The sequence below is a fragment of the Hyperolius riggenbachi genome, chromosome 1, assembly GCF_040937935.1.
Source record: "Hyperolius riggenbachi isolate aHypRig1 chromosome 1, aHypRig1.pri, whole genome shotgun sequence".
Classification (NCBI taxonomy): Eukaryota; Metazoa; Chordata; class Amphibia; order Anura; family Hyperoliidae; genus Hyperolius; species Hyperolius riggenbachi.
Window position 1 is genome coordinate 534,521,250 of NC_090646.1, and position 16,621 is coordinate 534,537,870.

Here is a 16,621-nt window from a genome sequence, read left to right on the forward strand (position 1 = left end):
CTCATAGACTATCATTGCAATTTGCAGGAATGGATTTTTGGCAGGAACAGATCTTTTGCAGATACTGATCTTTTGTGTCTGTACAGCATCTGTGTGTGCAGCATCTTGCAAAGATTTTTTTCTGATGTGGAGTTCAGCTCCATAGAAAAGACTGTGTAGAGTATGGCTCTCATACTGCATGAAGGGTGGTAAGATTGGTCTGTGATCTTTCATTTTCCAAAGACTATAGTCTGATGTGTGTATGAGCCTTAACTCATAGCTGAATGACTCCTAAGTCATAATAAGTCATCACCTTGAACAGGATGCAGAATGTTCCAGGGATGAATTGTTGATAAATGGAACATGACAATTTGCTGTGACATTCTTGCTTATGTGACATAGCCCTAAGGTTTATTGCAGAGAAAACCAAACTGTTCAACATATTATGATTGGTTTTATTTTATGGCACCATCATCTCATATAATAATGTGAAAAGTAATATATGAATGCAAAATACAGACAATACTGTACAATAATAATAATGTGACATTATTACATAGAAGTGTCCAATGAAAGCATTGCATGTACAGTGATAGCATGAAAGCCAGCAAAAAGGAGGCAAACACTCCTGTCCTTAGGAATTTACTTGGAGCAAACTACCAGTAAAACTGTTTAGGTTTTTCAGTCAATTATTTCTTTTTAGAGTAACTTATTAGATCGACAATAATATATAACAAAAAATGTGTCAGTTTACAAAAAGTTAGTGTAAACTGTAACCAAGAAGAAAAATCTCATAAACAATCATTCGGATCACCCTGCGCCAAAGTGACCAGGAGGTGAAATGCCATGTACAATGTACACCAATGTACCATGTACACCAATCTTATCCCTCTTGGCACAAATAAACCCCTGTATAAATAACTGGTTGCTAGTAGAGCGATTGAGCTGACTCAGGATATGAAAGACAAGTGATCATGGGTGGGTTTGACCCTGGACGACATGGACTGGAAGGATTCCTTATGTGTCAGATACATGCTAAATACAATCCCAATGCCAGCAAAAATTGTCCAAAGTGTGGGATGTGTGTTCTACCATTTAATTTGAGTGTCCTCCTGTGGCAGCATACTGGCTGCAAATGTCTAATTTCCTTCATGATAAAATAGGGGGCTGAACTCTACCATTAGGAAGTTTATATTGTACATGAAACCCTGTTTGCAGGAGATTGCCTTGAAGTGGCTTTCTCCAACTCCTACATCGTTAGCCTGGATAAAGGCCTCCCCTTTGGAAAACTGGTATACATCCATAGGAAGCATGCACAACAGTTTCATTTGATTTGGGACAGGTGGAAGAAAAGGTGCTAAATTTGGAATTTATAAGGGACTAGCTGATTGCCCGGTGTTGCTCGGGTATGTATTTGGCTAGTGTTGGCTCCGCCCACTTTTTCTAACCCTAACACACAATTACTCAATGACCAAGTTTGTGAGCTTTGCGGTCTTTGGAATCAATAATTTGCATTGAAATGAAAAAAATCTGATTGGCTGTTTGTGGCTCCCCCCCCCACCCTTTCTGAATTTGAACCCCAGTCACCCAATGACCAACTGTAGCAGGTTTGAGGCCTGTGCCATTAACAGTGCAAGAATGGCAGCAATTAAATATTCCCCTTGAGAAGCAATAGGTGAAGTTTGATTCACTTGTGTAGGCTCCACCCACTTTTCTGAATATTAAACCCAGTTACCCAGTGACCAACTGTGCAACGTTTGAGAACCCTGCCATTAACAGTGTAATAATGGCTGCAGTATAAATTTTCCCAGTGAAATTTGTATTTGTCTCCACCCACTGAAGACCCGGCATTGCCCGTGTATGTGTTTGACTGGTGTTGGTTCCGCCCACTTTCTAACCCTAACGCACGAACACTCAATGACCAAGTTTGTGAGCTTTGGGGTCTTTACATCAATAATTTGTATATTCCCATAGAAATTAAACAAATCAGATTGGCTGTTTGTGGCTGCGCCCCTCTCCAACATTTGAACCCCAGTCACCCAATGACCAACTATTGCAGGTTTGAGGCATCTGCTATTACCCTTCAGGTGTGTTTCCATACAGCATTTTGCTTACTATGCTGCATTCCCTGCAAAGAACGCACACAGCTGAAAATGTAAAAAAAAACAGACACTTTGTGAGAATCTGCCGTGGTTCTGTTGCTAGACAGGTTCAGGAATTCTCTTCTCCAGAAGTCATTGTTTTGAAGAGAAACTCCAACCAAGAATTGAACTTTATCCCAATCTGTAGCTGATACCCCTTTTACATGAGAAATCTATTCCTTTTCACAAACAGACAATCAGGGGGCGTTGTATGACTGATATTGTGGTGAACCCCCCCCCCCCCCCCCGAAGAAACTGTGGACCATGGTACTCCTGGCAGTCTCCTGTCTGTGAACCTTGTTGCATTGTGGGAAATAGCTGTTTACAGCTGTTCCCAACTGCCAAAAAGCATGCAGCAGCTACATCACCTTCCAACAGTAAAAATGTCACCATGTAATAAATGTCAGAATGTAAATCAGGGATTTCAAAGATTTTACAATGGGCAAACATTGACTAAATCATTTCTACATAATTATTGTAAAAATGAAGCACTTTTTTATTACATTATTTTCACTGGAGTTCCTCTTTAAAGAGAACCTGTACTGAGTAAAAATATTTAAAATAAACACATGAGGTAACTTCAAATGAACATTACATAGTTACCTTGACATCAGTTCCTCTCAGAAGCTCACCATTTTCTTCTGACAATAATCCCTTCCAGTTCTGACAATATTTTGTCAGATCTGAAATATATCAGTTGCTGTCAGTAAAATATCAGTTGCTGTCAGTTATAGCTAAGAGTAAAACTGGTGTACCAGGCAATGTCCATGTTTTCCTATGGCTCAAGTGGGCGATGTTACAGTTTTAACTGTGTGCTGACAGAGAAAGCTGTTATGGGTAATGGCCATTTTCAAAATGGAGGACGGAAAATTCCCTTGATCACAGTGAACAAACAGGACGCAGGACAGGAGAAAGACACTGAGGAGTAGACTTCATGGAAGGTAAGTATGACTTGTGTATGCTTATTTTGACTTTTAATTGTCAGTTCAGGTTTTCTTTAAGGGCCTGTTTCCACTACACACAGATTGGATGCAGAATGGATGCAGAAAAACCGACTCCAATGAATGCCTATGGGCCTGTTTCCACTAAATGCGATTTTTCTGAGGCAGGTTTTCCCATAGGCATTCATTGGAGTCAGTTTTTCTGCATCCATTCTGCATCCAATCTGTATGTAGTGGAAACAGGCCCTAAGTGTCGATAAGGATGGGACTTCAGTAAACTGTTTCTATTGCAACTGCCAATCAGAGTCATTCTATTGCCTTGATGCTTGATACAGGTTCTGCTGTTTCTATACTACCCGAGAAAAGATATTTCCAGAACTTTGCAAATACATCACTTATTGTGCCTACTGTGAAGCTGGTGAGTTATCTAAGAAAACCTATTCCTGTACTCAGAGCAGGGACAAGGTCCTCCAGCACAGTTGGCTGATGGTGTAATGGTTAAGGGCTCTGCCTCTGACACAGGAGACCAGGGTTCGAATCTCGGCTCTGCCTGTTCAGTAAGCCAGCACTAATTCAGTAGGAGACCTTTGGCAAGTCTCCCTTACACTGCTACTGCCAATAGAGCGCGCCCTAGTGGCTGCTGCTCTGCTCTGGCGCTTTGAGTCCGCAAGGAGAAAAGCGCAATATAAATGTTATTTGTCTTGTCTTGACTTGTCACCCAAGGCTGAGACAAAGTGCGCCCCTCCATCCCTCCCACCCCAGCTGTCACACACTGATTGCTATTAGACTAAGAGGGCCGCAGGTTCCATAACCTCCCCAACACCTTAATATCTAGTTATCTGGCTTGCAGTCACTGCTATGTATCCCCTTTTGTTATTTCTTTCTGCTTCATACACGTTTGGGAATGACAGTTGAATGAATTGTGCGCCCCCTCCTACACTGCGCCCTGAGGCTGGAGCCTCTCCAGCCTATGCCTCGGCCTGGCCCTGCCTGTACTTGGTTGCCTACCAGTGATTTTTAGATTTCAATCGTGCAAGCCGAAATATATTGTAAAGAAAGGTTATAATGGGCATTAAACATACAAGTGGTGGATGGTGTTATCACAACAGCGGCATTTATTGCTCATAAACAACCAGTATCTAGTGTCTCATAATGTATGGGCTGTGCAAAGAACTTTGTATGCAAAATGAAAGTGCACCCAGATGTCCACCCAGTGTATTAGACTCATGACAAATATGTTATAACCACCACGACATCCAGTGCTTCTAAGATCTTTGGTTAATGGGACTGTTAAAATGCAACAGGATAAAAGTAAAGCATATACTGGTTTGAAACATGATGCTAGAGAATAAATATTTCAGCCTAGATCGCTAGTAAGAGTTAAAAAGACCTGGAATCTTAGATCAGGGTTAATGCAGATGTCCTAACCCTGCTCAGAGTGACAAGGCAGCGAGGACCTTACACCTATGAAGTGTCCGATGGAATGCCAGTCGTCTTGCACCTGCAGGACTTGTTCAATGTTTTCTTTGATGAAGGACATGGTCATAATATCACTGAAGATGACCAAGTTAACTCTCTGGGGACCGGCTGCCTAATTCCCCTTAAGTACCGCAGCATTTTATGTGCGGGGGGGGGGGGGGCATTTAGAGGGTCAGGCAGCTGGATCCCCAGTGTATCTAACTAGCTATCGGTGTCCCTAGTATAGCCAGGTGTGCCCCATATTGCCAGCAGCCTTTACTCATCTCCCAGATTCCAGATCTGGCCCCCTCCGCTCTGGCCGGCATCCCCGCTCGCACTGCCGCTTATCAAGCTGCGACTAGAGATGGCCCGATCGGTTCCCGGCGAACTTCCGGTGTTCACGATTGCGGAGAACGCAAACTTTTCTGGAAGTTCGATTCGCCCCCATAGTACATCATTAGGGTCAACTTTGACCCTCTACATCACAGTCAGCAGGCACAGTAGCCAATCAGGCTACCCTCCCCCCTGGAGGTCCTACCCCCGTTATAAAATGCAGGCAGCGTCAGGTATTGAGCTCACTCATGTGCCTGCAGTAATTAGAGAAGGGAGAGCTGCTGCAGACTATCATAGGGAAAGCTTAGTTAGGCTCTTGTAGGCTTGTTAGCTTGCTCCTTGCTGATTCTTATTGCTAGAAAAGCAACCCTCAACAGCTCTTTTGAGAGCTAATATTGTTCTTGTGATCTTTTTTTTTTTGTGTGTGGCCCACTTACATTATATTTATATACAGCCCTGTCAGTCAGTCGCAGCTGGCCTTTGGCCCATTAATTCCTACTGTGCAACTGCCAGGCCCAGCACATTCAGTGACTACCTGTGTGTGTGACAGGCAGATGACCAAAGGGACAGTTCAGAGGGGGGAGTCAGAGAAGAGTAGGAGGAGACGAGTTCCTGAAAGAAGCAGGGGGAGCTCGTCATCAGAAACAGCTGGTGGCAGTGTCCGGCGCCATGTATCGCCACCTATGGACAGCCAGCCAACATGCCCTTCAACGTCAGCTGCTGATGCCACCATAGTGCCATCACCCCAGGGGGGCTTAGAGGTTTGGAAATTTTTCAGTGTGTCTGCCTTAGATCAGAGCAATACCATCTGTTCTCTCTGCCTCCCAAAATTGAGCCGTGGAAAGGCCAACACTCACATTGGGACAACTGCCTTATGAAGGCACATGCAGAAAAGGCACAAACTGCAATGGGAAGAGCACCAGAGGAAAAGCTGCACACAAAAGAAAAGCCACCGTCCTTCTCCTCTTACTCCTTCAGGTGCAGCATCTTCAGCCGATTTCTCCCTCGCACCTTCCCAATCACAGCCACCCTACTCCACTCCGCCTCTTACCTTAAACAGTTCCTGCTCCTCTGCCCACAGCAGCAGTCAGGTGTCCGTAAGGGAAATCTTTGAGCAGAAGAAGCCAAATTTCTGCCAGTCATCCCCCTTGCCCAGTGTCTGACAGCTGGCTTGGTGGAACTGTTAGCTCGCCAGCTGTTACCATACCAGCTGGTGGACTCTGAGGCCTTCTGTAAATGTGTGGCCACTGGAACACCGCAGTAGAAGATACCAGACCCCAATTATTTCTCTAAAAAGGCGATACCCAAACTGTACCATGAAGTTGAGAGGCAAGTGGTGTCATCTCTGGCACACAGCGTTGGGTCAAGGGTCCATCTGAACACGGATGCCTGGTCTGCCAAGCACGGTCAGGGCAGGTACATTACTTACACAGCCCATTGGGTCAACCTGGTGACCACTGACAAGCAGGGAGTACGGGCTGTGCAGCGGACCTACTTGTGACACCTCCACGGCTTTCAGGCAGGCCTGCTGCCACCTCCTCTCCTCCTGCTACATCCTCTTCACTGTCATCCTCCTCCTCCTCCTCGGCTGAGTGGCAGCGCAACTCTACTGGTGCTGCGATCTCCTCTCCAGCTACGCAGCCCCAGCTCCCCAGGGCCTATGCTGCATGCCAGGTACGACGGTGCCACACCATCTTAGACATGTCTTGCCTCAAAGCGGAGAGGCAGACTGGAGCAGCTCTCCTGGCTGCTCTGAACAAACAGGTGGATCAGTGGCTGACCCCGCACCAGCTGGAGATCGGCAATGTGGTGTGTGACAACGGCAGCAATCTCAATTCGGCTTTGAATTTGGGAAAGTTGACACATGTACCCTGCATGGCACATGTGCTCAATCTCGTAATTCAGAGATTTGTGTCTAAGTACCCAGGCTTACAGGACGTCCTAAAGCAGTCCAGGAAGGTGTGTGGGCATTTCAGGTGGTCTTACACGGCCATGGCACACTTTGCCGATATTCAGCGGAGAAACAACTTGCCGGTGAGATGCTTGAATTGCGATAGCCCTACTCACTGGAATTTGACCCTCTTGATGTTTGGCCACCTGCTACAACCGGAGAAAGCCGTCAAACAGTATCTCTACAACTACAGTCAAAGGACACAGTCTGGGGAGATGGGGATGTTCTGGCCGAAGTACTGGACACTCATGCGAAATGCCTGCAGGCTCATGCGGCCATTTGAGGAGGTGACAAATCTGGTGAGTCGCAGTGAAGGCACCATCAGTGACTTGATCCCATATGCCTTCTTCCTGGAGCGTGCCGTGCGTAGAGTGGTGGATCAAGCTGTGGAGGAGCGTAAACAGGAACAGGAATGGGAGGAAGACTTGTGGTATCAATTCTCAGCAGAAGCAGATGATTCCTCAACACCTGCACTTTATCTGATGAAGGGGACCCTCCGTGGCCCCGAAACAATTGTCATGTTGTGCATACAATAAAACTGCTTGGAACTTTGAACTGGTGTGCCAGCCGACCTTGAATTGATTCCTCAACACCTGTGGCAGCACAGAGGGGGCAGGAGGAGGACGAGGAAGAGTCGCGTGGGGAAGAGGAGTCAGATGATGAGGAAGGTGTTGTTTTGGAGGAGGAGGATGAGGCGGAAGAACAACTGCAGCAGGTGTCGCCGGGGGCTTGTGCTGCTCAACTTTCTCGTGGTATTGTTCATGGCTGGGGGGATGAGGAGATCTTAGCTGACATCACTGATGAAGAGCAAGAGGAGATGGATAGTACGTCTGCAGGCAACTTTGTGCAGAAGGCATCTTTCATGCTGTCCAGCCTGTTGAGGGACCCCCGTATAAAAAAAAACTCAAGGGGAATGAACTGTACTGGGTGGCCACGCTACTAGACCCTCAGTATAGGCACAAAGTGGTGGAGATGTTTCCAAATCACCAGAAGGCAGAAAGGATGCAGCACTTGCAGAACAAGCTGGCAACTATGCTTTACAGCTATGCAACTATGCTTTACAATGCGTTTAAGGGTGATGTCACAGCACAACCCAATAAAGGTACCACTGCCAGTAATCCTACTCCCATGTCCACGCAGGCAAGGACAGGACGCTCCAGCGATCTCATGGTGATGTCGGACATGCGGACATTCTTTAGTTCAATGCCTTCGCCTTAGCCCTTCTGGATCCACCCTCCACCAATGCCTCGACCGGTAGGTAGCCGACTCTCTGACCTTAAGTGTGGATGTAGACACTGTGAGCAGCGATGAACCCTTGGACTACTGGGTGTGCAGGCTTGACCTGTGGCCAGAGCTGTCCCAATTTGCCATCCAACTTCTGATTCCCAGGATACACTTAACATTTGGTGCTCGGGCCTTTTCCTACGCAGCCCCTACTCTATGGAACTCACTTCCACAATCAGTACGAGAGGCTCCCTCTCTGGACAGCTTTAAAAAAAGGCTAAAAACTCACCTCTTTTCTCTAGCCTTTGAGACTGCATAATGCAGGGTCACAGCGCTTTGAGTCCTCAGGGAGAAAAGCTCTATATAAATATTATTGTTATTGTTGTTGTTATTATTATTCAGCAATATAAGAATATAGCAATAATACAGGTAGTCCCCGGTTAACGAACTTGATAGGGACTGTAGGTTCATTATTAACCTGAATCTGTTCTTAAGTCGGAACACTGTGCCATCTCTGACCCCTGTGCCTCCTCTGTGCCCCCCTGTGCCTTCAGTGTCTCCCTCTGTGTCATCTCTGTACCTGCTTATACAAGTTTAAAAGCCATTTTTTCTTTGAATTTTTTTAAAATTGATTTTCTCAAAAACTACATGTCCAATTTGAATTTTTTTTTACTTGTTCCCATGGAAACAGAGAATCCATGCCGTTCATATCGGCTGGTCTTTCGTAAGTCAGGCATTCGTAAGTCGGGGACTACCTGTATAACATAAGAACTACCACAAGAAGTATACTTACACCATGAAGAAACCAATTTCAGTAACTATTGGATGCAACTCTTGGGACTTACCAGTGTGTCTCTTAGGCCTCAGGCTCCAAAAGGGATAGCTCCTGGTTGAACTCAAAATGTATAATTCCTTTTATTCAAGATACTACTAAAATATGATGTAAAAATCGAACTATTCATAACTGATTATAACTCTCATGTATACCTACTCTTGGTCCGTTATATTGAAAGATATAAGCCTCAATGTAAATGATTGTACTCATTGACACCTACAGTTAATTGTTATGGTTATTTTTTTCTTGAAAACCCAATAAAAAAAAATATTGAAACACAAAATATACATTTCTACAACTCTAAGTATCAAGTTCATTATTTAGAATATTCTGCGAGCACAAGTCCATATAGACACAATATACAACAGGGCTGATTCACAAAGCTTTTCTGTTGAATTAACTCACCTTATTAACTCACAATTTATCTTTCCTAAAATGACTTAACTCATGATTTATCTCTCCTTAACTAACTTAACTCATGATTTATCTCTCCTTGTTTGACTTAACTTAAGGTTTATTTCTCCTTAACTAACATAACTCATGATTTATCTCTCCTTATTTGACTTAAAGAGACCCTGTACCAAAAAAGTGACCCTGGGGGGTATTTACCTCAGGAGAGGGAAGCTTCTGGATCCGATGAGGCTTTACCTGTCCTCCTCAGTCCCATGGTGGTCTCTCTAGGCCCCTCCGAAGCCACAGCAGACAAATTGTCAGGCTGTGGCGCAGGCACAGTAGTGCCTGCAATATTTACCTTCCCCAACTCCAGCACAGGTCCAGTAGCAGCTCTCAGAAATAGCCAATCCCAATCAGGTCCCAGGCGAATTGCTCCTGCGCAGTAGAATGGACCAGACTGGCATCGGCTGTTTCCACCTTATCCCGAACCGAGAGCCGCTACTGTGCCTGCGCTGGAGGCGGGAAGGTAAATATTTACAGGCTCGCTGTTCGGAGGGGCACACCTTCCATTGTGACTCTGAAACCCAAGAGAGGTAATATGCAATTATTCTTGGTGAATTCTTTGACAATTAGTCTATATAAACGTTAAAGACTTGTCTTTTTAAACTTCAGCAGTTTTTTTAAACTCAATCAAGAAAAAACGGAAGCCCTCCCTATTAAAATGCCACAAACACTGCTAATTACTCTACAACAATCTTTCCACTACAATTGGAGGAAGCATAACATTAAATACCTGGGTATTTTTCTAACCCATACCTACTCTACCCTATATAAAGCAAATTTCCCATCCCTCATACAATCCATCCTACAAGACCTCCACAAATGGACAGCCTATAAAATTTCCTGGATAGGTAGAATCTATTCCCTTAAAATGAATGTACTGCCGCGTCTACTATACTTATTTGAGACCTTACCGGTCCAAGTTCCACCTTCACAATTCAATCTACTACAGCGTGCTTTTCTAAAGTTTGTATGGAACAACTCTCGCCCCAGAACTAATGCCTCGATCCTAATGACATCCCGGGAACAGGGAGGACTAGGACTACCTAATCTAAAACTTTACTACCAGGCCGCTCATCTGAGACAAATACCGGAGTGGTCCAATCTAAATGTATACACCAAATGCGATGAGCATCTATCCCGTCTCATTACCAGCTTTGATCTGGCCTCAGATCCCTCCTAAAATCTTACTGACCCAATTACTCCCCACTATGAAATTTACCCTACAAATATGGCGGTCAACCGTAAAAACAGCTCACCTTAGATCCCTCATATACCCACTATATCCCATATTGGGAAATCCGGCCTTCACTCCTGGAATGTCAGAGGAATTCATGGGCAGATGGTACAGCCTTAAATATACTAATTTTATGGAATGGGTGAACGTATCCTCTGGAAAAATCTTGACTAAAGAAAAATTAGGAGAGAAAATACGACTAAATACTAAAATCATTATGGAATACAACCAAATCCACCATTTCCTGAGGTCTACTTCTAAGGGAATTAAGCCACCACACACTTACACTCCTTTTGAACATCTATGCAAAATCAAAGGACATCAGAAGGGTCTTATCTCTTCGATCTATAGGTTACTTCTAGACAAATCTGGTACTATAAAACCTAACCACATATACATGTTCAAATGGGAACAGGCCCTGGGTCATCTTATAAGCATAGAGGACTGGCTCTCTATATGGGAAAATGCTAGACTCACATCCATGTGCACACATGTTAAGGAGAATATCTATAAGATACTATTCCGGTGGTATAAAACTCCTGAGGTATTGTCCAAAATCTATCCTGAAGTCACCAATAAATGCTGGAGGGGATGTGATCAAGTAGGCACTCTGGAACACATACTCTGGCATTGCCCTATAATACAACCTCTATGGGCCAATATCCAAGCTTTAATATGGAAAGTAACAGGAACATCAATTCCCATGGACCACATCTATATGTTACTGGGTAAACCTATTCCCAAAACAAAAAAAAGCCTTATGAGATTAATCACACATATCTTAACCGCCACTAGACTGTCCCTAACCTCATACTGGCGCAATACCTCTATTCCTAGAATGTCTGAAATTATTGCTAAAATTAATTCGACCATGCTGATGGAATCTCTAACAGCTAGACTCCGGGATACAGAAACCAGGCACGCCAAAATATGGGATCCATTGGAAACCTACTTTTTGAATTATGAACCTCCATGATGCAACAATACTCTGAGTACTATAAATCCTGTACAACTAGGACTTTGGGCCAACTTTAATATAATGCTACGATTGTAACAAACGTGATCTGCACCCCGCTTCTTTTTATTGGGACCCGATTCTCTAATCCTGTAGAATACACCCACATCTAAGAGGACAAACCTAATAGTATTGTATTTCTTGCCCCCTGTCCCTCACCTACCCCTCCCCCCCCCCCACCCATGTCCCCCTTCCCTCTTCATCCACTCCCCATCCCCCCTCCTGGTTCTCTCTCCGTTTAATGTTATATTACTAACAGTAATATGGTTTATATGATGTTATTCAACAATAATACTAAAATTTTCTCTGCAATGTACCTTAGTCATGGAATCTGATACTATGCTAGAAGAAGGTAATTAGATCTGAGCCTTTAACCTCCTTGCCGGTTATCCCGAACACAGTTCGGGGTAACCTGCGCAGGAGGATTTCTCAGGCCCCGCTGGGCCGATTTGCATAATTTTTTTTTTGTTACAAGCAGCTAGCACTTTGCTAGCTGCTTGTAACTTGCGATCGCCACCACTCGCCGCTGATTCGCCGCTACCCGCCGCGCCGAGCCGCCCCCCCCCCCGCCCCAGACCCCTGCGCAGCCTGGCCAATCAGTGCCAGGCAGCGCTAAGGGGCGGATCGGGGTTCCCTCTGACGTCACGACGTCCATGACGTCGGTGACGTCATCCCGCCCGGTCGCCATGGCGACCGGGGAAGCCCTGCAAGAAATCCCGTTCTCAACGGGATTTCTTGCATACTCTGATCGCCGAAGGCGATCGGAGTAGGTAGGGGGATGCCGCCGCTCAGCGGCTATCATGTAGCTTTAAAAAAAAAAAAAAAAAAGTGCGGCGCTGCCTCCTTGCCGGATTTTTTAGACCGGCAAGGAGGTTAATGTGCTTACCTGTGAATACATCTAGTTTTGAATGTATATGTTATGCAAATTTATTCAAATAAAAAAATCTGTGTTAAAAAAAAAAAAAAACTTCAGCAGTTTTTTGAGTTTTTTAGATAACTTTTTCTATGCTCTATTTCATATACAATCAGTAAGCATTACTATTCAAATGCAAATGCAGGCTTAGAGATAATTACCAAGCTTTGAGTGATTAAGAGATATCTACTTTAAGTTCTTTATACAAGAATAGAACTTCATATATCATTTTTTAAGGATAAAGCTATATTGTGTGTAACATACACTGTTCAATCTCGAGACAATAATAATCGATGAAGGATAAAAGCTACAGTAGAATATTTGCTATATTGAAATGGACTGGTTTCACTAAAGGAACTTTGGAAATGTATTTTTGGATGAAAATGTATTTCTTGGATGATGAACAACAACTGGAGAGATGTATATTCCTGTGTAAATATATATGCTTTATCTATTTTTTAATAACAAGATAATTTTATAAAATTCAACAGCTGAGTGTTGCGTATTTCTTTCAGAGGTAAAACTGTTAATCTATAAATATTCTGTTTATAGTGAGCAGGCACCCACTACTGTCTAATCTTGGTTATGACGACCTTAAGGCTGGCCCTTTAAGGTAGTTGGTAATCATTTTAAGCAGATATCGATCAGATATTTGACACACCGTGGGATGGAGGAGGATCCAGAGGCTTCCTACTCCCGAGGTAAGTAATTAGGCTCTTGTTAGCTTGCTCCTTGCTGATATTTGTTGCTGAAAAGCACCACCAAAACAGCTCTTTTGAATGTTCTTGTTTTGCCATTAACTGTGAAGGTGTAGCAGTGGCAGTACAGAATTTCCTCATCTCAATACACTTTTGTCCCTTAAGCAACAACTCAATAACATTTCTGGCTACAAGGCATGTCCTGTTCCCACAGGGAATCTTAGTGGCCAACAAATAAGCAACCTACTGAATGAGGACATAAGGCTGGTAGACCTTTGGGCCAAAACCAGATGTATTACTGAGTGAATAATTAAGATCCAGTATAAAGGTCAGGATGATGGAACCTAGTTTGGTCTAGTAGCAATTTATGGGGACAACAAACCTTATGGTGCATATGTCCTAATGGTAATGCAAGTTTACACATGCAACTACAGCTGATGTATTTCCTCTAAAGGGCAACTCAAAGGTTACCTGAGGTGAGAGATATAAACTATACCAGTTGCTTGGCAGTCATGCTGATCTTTTTGGCTGCAGTATTGTTTGAATCACACACCTGAAACAAGCATGTGGCTACTTCAGTCAGACTTCAATCAGGGTTCCATATCTACATGTTGTTCAGTGTTTATGGCTAAAAGAATCATTCGGACAGCCAGGCAATGTACATTGTTTAAAAGGAAATAAATATGTCAGCTTCCATATTCCTCTCACCTCAGGTTCCCATTAAAGTGAGCCTTACGTCAATAAAAACAATTAATTTTACTCACCTGGGGCTTCCCTCAGCCCCCTGCAGCTGATCGGTGCCCAGGTAGAGTCGCCCCGATCCTCCTGGACCCGCCGGTGGCCACTTCCAGTTTCGCCGTCAGCCGCCGACAGGCTGGGAACGCGAGTGATTCTTCTCGTTCCCAGCCACAATAGCACCCCCTACACTGCTATTGCGGCAAAGAATCACTCGCGTTCCCAGCCTGTCGGCGGCTGACGGTGAAACCGGAAGTGGCCACTGGTGGGACCAGGAGGATCAGAGCGACTCTACGTGGGCACCGATCAGCTGCAGGGGGCTGAGGGAAGCCCCAGGTGAGTAAAACTCATTTTTTTATTTGCCTTAAGTGCCACTTTAAGCTAATAGTTTTACTATAGTTTAGGACAAAATGGGAAAGTACAGGAACTTCTCTCAGATTATTACTGTCATCTGGCTGTAGTGTGAAGGGTCACAGAGGCATAGCTAGGATTTTCCATCCGGGGACAAAGACAGTTTTTGTGCCTCCCTATGGACAAAATGGGCGTGGTCAGGCATCAGAATGTAGGTGTGGTCATGGGTGAAGCCAAATGTACAAATACTGTTTAGATAGCCATATTTGACCCTTCCACCCTTTGGATAGCCAGATGTGCTCCTCTTCCCCCCATGTAGATAGCCAAATGTGCCCCCCTTTAGATAGCCAGATGTGACCCCTTCCCCTCTGCACTGATGTACTGTGCATGAGCGAGTACAGTCCACACCTATGCAGTGGCATGAGCAGCTTTGTGCTACTGTGGAGGTGTGAACCATACTTGTGCATGGAGATAATGTCTCCTAAAATGATTTGTGAATGTATTCTTTATTGTGTCATGACTTTATTAGGATGGTCTAATGCTGCTCTGTAAAAATGCTAAGCAGAGTCAGCTGGTGGAGTTTTTAATACAATATCTTGTACCTCATTCTTGACACTGGCCCGAATGCCCCCTCTATCCCCCCACCCCCCCTGCCCTGTCCCAGGTTGGGACCAGAAAAAAATCGGTCACTGTAGCTAAAGCAGAATGTGATCACAGTAAATCAGAGCTCTGGAAATCTATAAGCTGATCAAACAAACCACATGCTTCTCCAAGAGTTCTCCTTTACATGACCATCACTATTCACTTCCTGTTCTTGTGACTGGGTCACTGAGAAAATTTGCTGGAGGCAAATCCGCCCAGTGGAAACACAGACAGCAAAAGGGAAAATACATTTATATTTTTTCCCCAAACCTTTTATATAAAGCATCATTATATAAAGAGAAACATACCAAGGCAGTTTTTCAATAAAGCTGATGGAACTGAGGTAAAGCTCTCAGATGATATTTCTTGCATTCAGTCTTTTGTCTATCATTTCTATAGAACATAAAAGTCCTCAGCACTAATATACTCCTATATTCTTGTTACAATGAAATACATAGAACCCTTGACTTCAAGATGTGTAAATTAGTACCAGACGTAGGGGAACTCACTCAGTATGCCATCTGTCTTTAATGCTACTTAGAAATGTATTCTTACTTTGTAAGTGAATGTGTAGCTAATAAGAACATATAGGAATGAAACATCTCTTACGGTATGTATTTACCACCTGAGATGACCCTTATTTTCATAAAAAAATATGATTTCTCATTACTATACAATGCACAAGGTTTTCTGCAAGCTTAATTCACCACATTGTTAAAACTTTAACACAGTGAGGGTGATTGCCTTAAGGATCATAAAGGTGCATGGAAGGATGTCAGCTTTTATCAGGGAAAATATTTAGAAACATCAATGCCTTATATTTTTAAAGTGGATCCGAGATAAACTTTTACTCATTGCATAATTGTGTTCCTTTCATATAGTTTATAGGGCATTCCTCATGCCAAATACTTTTTAATACTCTAATTCCCTTTAAACTAAACAAGCCTCGCCCACAGCTTTTCTCCAGAGTGCCTTGGCCCTCAGTCCCAGGTAGCAAGGGCTTATGGGAGCTCAGTCTGGGCAGGAGGAGGAGGAGGTTACTAGCCAGAGATTTCAGAGGCAGAGGGGAGGAAGAGAGGAGAGTGAAGTTTTCACAGGCTGGGGGCTGGAGATACAGATCAGCTTGCCTATGTGTAATGCGGCAAACAGAACATGGCCTCTCTCATTGTATCACAGGAATAAATAATCATCAACTGTTGAAGCTGTTTACAGCTAGATGTGCTGTGTAAACTATCAGAACTTTAGGTAAGATATATAGACAAGTTACTTGTCATAGTTAATTTTTCATCTCGGATCCACTTTAAATTATTAAATTGGTGAAAATGTGAAGGGGGGGGGGGGGGGGGGGAATTACCCCCTCTAACTATTAACATGGAAGCTGTCAGATATTTGGTTGTCCCATTATGATGAACCAGTCTCCTCCAAGGTCTACCTAAACATATTACCCTAACCCCATCAAACCTAAGGATTATAAACCTCTGGTCATTAACAGTGGGTAAGGGTAATTTGCAAAAGTGGGTTAACTATGCAGATTGCCTCCTAATATTGTGAAATTATATGGACCTTCATATGGACCTTGTGGGTTGATCAGTAGATTGGTCAAGATGGGGCCTTGGTGGTGGTGTATGTTTGGGAACTAGGAAGGGGGAGGGGGGGGGGGTAAAGTTATTTTCTTTAATTACAATAAATTATTTTAAAGGATAGGTATTTATTCT